The 3,736-nt window shown below is 43.6% G+C and overlaps 4 non-coding genes across 4 annotated transcripts; 3 read left to right on the top strand and 1 right to left on the bottom strand.

Annotated features, from left to right (window-relative positions):
- On the top strand, positions 1-73 carry trnak-uuu (transfer RNA lysine (anticodon UUU)). The gene has a single exon. It is a non-coding gene; the product is annotated as a tRNA-Lys (tRNA).
- A 912-nt stretch (positions 74-985) lies between these two features.
- On the top strand, positions 986-1,058 carry trnak-cuu (transfer RNA lysine (anticodon CUU)). The gene has a single exon. It is a non-coding gene; the product is annotated as a tRNA-Lys (tRNA).
- Positions 1,059-1,283: 225 nt separating this feature from the next.
- trnai-uau (transfer RNA isoleucine (anticodon UAU)) lies at positions 1,284-1,377 on the bottom strand. Its single transcript has 2 exons — positions 1,340-1,377; positions 1,284-1,319 (listed from the first exon to the last, which is right to left on the bottom strand). It is a non-coding gene; the product is annotated as a tRNA-Ile (tRNA).
- Positions 1,378-1,971: 594 nt separating this feature from the next.
- Positions 1,972-2,044, top strand: trnak-cuu (transfer RNA lysine (anticodon CUU)). The gene has a single exon. It is a non-coding gene; the product is annotated as a tRNA-Lys (tRNA).
- Positions 2,045-3,736: the final 1,692 nt, after the last annotated feature.

Consider the following 3,736-nt stretch of genomic DNA (forward strand, 5'->3'; position numbering starts at 1 on the left):
ACCTGGCTAGCTCAGTCGGTAGAGCATGAGACTTTTAATCTCAGGGTCATGGGTTCGAGCCCCATGTTGGGTGATTATTTTCTCTGGCGAAATACCAACTCACTTCGCCAACCGCTTGGATTTTTGAGCAGGCTGCATTGGTGATGTGTCAGGCATTGCTGGTAATGCAGAGGACAATACATTTGAATGGTAGCTGTCCCTGCACTCTGACCTGTAATCTCAATGACATACCAATTACTTATGAAATAGATTGAATAAATGCTCTTTTTCTGGAGAAGAAATATACTTGCTCCTTGTGAGGCTCGAACTCACAACCTCGGCATTGATTCATTGCATACTGCTGTATAAGTACCACGCCGCTAACCGACTGCGCCACAGCAGCTATGCAGAGCACTCATACTGATCAACATGTTTTGAACCAATATATCTGTACGATATTCGGTCCAAGACGGTACTACATTTGATCTGCCTGGCAAGCTCAGACATTTGAGCATGAGCCTCTTAATCTCAGAATCGTAGGGTCGATACCAAAAATGGGGTGATTTTTGTCTGAGCCGAAGCACCAACTCACTTTGCAAACAGCCATTCACCTGGACTTTCTAGCAGGCTTGCCACCCTGCATTGGTGACGTGTCAGGCATAGCTGGTGATACAGAAGACTATGGACTTGAATCCTATCTGTGCCTGAGATCTGACCAGTTATCTCAATGACATACCAATTAATTATGAAACGTCCTCCTAAGTGTATTTAATAAATGCTCCTTTTCTGGACAAGAAAAAGACAGGGAGAGGGTTCAAGAAGAATACTTGCTCCTGGTGGAGCTTGAACGCACAACCTTGTCATCAATTTGCTGCATATTACTGTATAAGCACAATACACTAAACGATTGCACCACAGGATCCATTAACAACACTCTCAACGATCACCATATTTTGCACAAACAGAGCTGTACGATATTCGGACAATACAAGATTACCATTCAGGTACCTGGCTATCTCAGTTGGTAGAGCATGAGACTCTTAATCTCAGGGTCATGGGTTCGAGCCCCATGTTGGGTGATTATTTTCTCTGGCGAAATACCAACTCACTTCGCCAACCGCTTGGATTTTCGAGCAGGCTGCATTGGTGATGTGTCAGGCATTGCTGGTAATGCAGAGGACTATACATTTGAATGGTAGCTGTCCCTGCACTCTGACCTGTTATCTCAATGACATACCAATTACTTATGAAATAGATTGAATAAATGCTCTTTTTCTGGACAAGAAATATACTAGAAAAGTACTTGCTCCTGATGAGGCTCGAACTCACAACCTCGGAATTGCTTTGTTGCATACTGCTGTATAAGTACCATGCGCTAACCGACTGCGCCACAGGAGCTATGCAGAGCACTCCTACTGATCAACATATTTTGAACCAATATATCTGTACGATATTCGGTACTACATTTGATCTGCCTGGCAAGCTCAGACATTTGAGCATGAGCCTCTTAATCTCAGAATCGTAGGGTCGATACCAAAAATGAGGTGATTCTTGTCTGAGCCGAAGCACCAACTCACTTTGCAAACAGCCATTCACCTGGACTTTCTAGCAGGCTTGCCACCCTGCATTGGTGACGTGTCAGGCATAGCTGGTGATACAGAAGACTATGGACTTGAATCCTATCTGTGCCTGCACTCTGACCTGTTATCTCAATGACATACCAATTAATTATGAAACGTCCTCCTAAGTGTATTTAATAAATGCTCCTTTTCTGGACAAGAAATAGACAGGGAGAGGGTTCAAGAAGAATACTTGCTCCTGGTGGAGCTTGAACGCACAACCTTGTCATCAATTTGCTGCATATTACTGTATAAGCACTATACACTAAGCGATTGCACCACAGGATCCAATAACAACACTCTCACTGATCACCATATTTTGCACAAACAGAGCTGTACGATATTCGGACCAATACAAGATTACCATTGAGGAACCTGGCTAGCTCAGTTGGTAGAGCATGAGACTCTTAATCTCAGGGTCATGGGTTCGAGCCCCATGTTGGGTGATTATTTTCTCTGGCGAAGTACCAACTCACTTCGCCAACCGCATGGATTTTCGAGCAGGCTGCATTGCTGGTAATGCAGAAGACTATACATTTGAATGGTAGCTGTCCCTGCACTCTGACCTGTTATCTCAATGACATACCAATTAATTATGAAACGTCCTCCTAAGTGTATTTAATAAATGCTCCTTTTCTGGACAAGAAATAGACAGGGAGAGGGTTCAAGAAGAATACTTGCTCCTAGTGGAGCTTGAACGCACAACCTTGTCATCAATTTGCTGCATATTACTGTATAAGCACTATACACTAACCGATTGCACCACAGGTTCCACTAACAACACTAACTGATCACCACATTTTCCACAAACTGAGCTGTACGATATTCGGTCCAAGTAAATATTACCGTTGAGGTTCCTGGGTGGCTGATTCGTTGGAGAATGAGACTCTTAATCTCAGGGCCGTGGGTTGAGCCCCACGTTGTTCGATTATTTTCTCTGCCGAAGCACCAACTCACTTCGCAAACAGCCCTCCGCTTGGACTTTCGAGCAGGCTTGCCACCCTGCATTGCTGACGTGTCAGGCATAGCTGGTGATTCAGAAGACTATGGATTTGAATCCTAGCTGTGCCTGCACTCTGACCTTTTATCTCAATGACATACCTATTACCTATGAAACGTCCTCCGAAATGGATGGAATAAATGCTCATTTTCTGGACAAGAAATAGACAGGGAGAGGATTCAAGAAGAATTCTCACAACCTTGTCATCTAATTGCTCTATACTGCTGTATAAGTACAACATGCTCACAGATGTTTTTTTATTTTTTATTTTACCTTTATTTAACTAGGCAAGTCAGTTAAGAACAAATTCTTATTTTCAATGACGGCCTAGGAACAGTGGGTTAACTGCCTGTTCAGGGGCAGAACAACAGATTTGTACCATGTCAGCTCGGGGGTTTGAACTTGCAACCTTCCGGTTACTAGTCCAACGCTCTAACCACTAGGCTACCCTGCCGCCCCAGATTGCACCACAGCATCCATTAACAACACTCTCAGTGATCACCACATTTTCCACAAACAGAGCTGTACGATATTCGGACCAAGTCAATATTACCGTTGAGGTTCCTGGGTGGCTGATTTGTTGGAGAATGAGACTCTTAATCTCAGGGCCGTGGGTTGAGCCCCACGTTGTTCAATTCTTTTCTCTGCCGAAGCACCAACTCACTTCGCAAACAGCTCTCCTCTTGGACTTTCGAAATGAAAACCGAAACATTCCCGAATGGTGCAAACACTGAAACGGAAAAATAATCACCCACCAATCAAGGGTGAAAACAGGCTGCCTAAGTATGGTTCTCAATCAGGGACAACGATTGACAGCTGCCTCTGATTGAGAACCATACCGGGCCAAACACAGATATACCAACTCATAGAAAAACTAACAGACAACCCACCCAACTCACACCCTGCCCATACTAAAAGAAAGACATAACAAAAAAAGGTCAGAACGTGATAGAAGCTCACAAATTCTAACAATTCTGCTCGAATATGAGAAGAATTTAGCAAACTGGATAATATTGGGCAACATTTCCCTGCTAACGGAGAATTCAAATCAAATAAAGAATTCGGGGAGGCAATTTTGACTTGGCACAATCACAAAACCAGAATCAAAAGCTCAATATACCAGCGTATCGATGTTAGC

Source organism: Oncorhynchus kisutch, linkage group LG25 (assembly GCF_002021735.2).
Source record: "Oncorhynchus kisutch isolate 150728-3 linkage group LG25, Okis_V2, whole genome shotgun sequence".
NCBI classification, from domain to species: domain Eukaryota; kingdom Metazoa; phylum Chordata; class Actinopteri; order Salmoniformes; family Salmonidae; genus Oncorhynchus; species Oncorhynchus kisutch.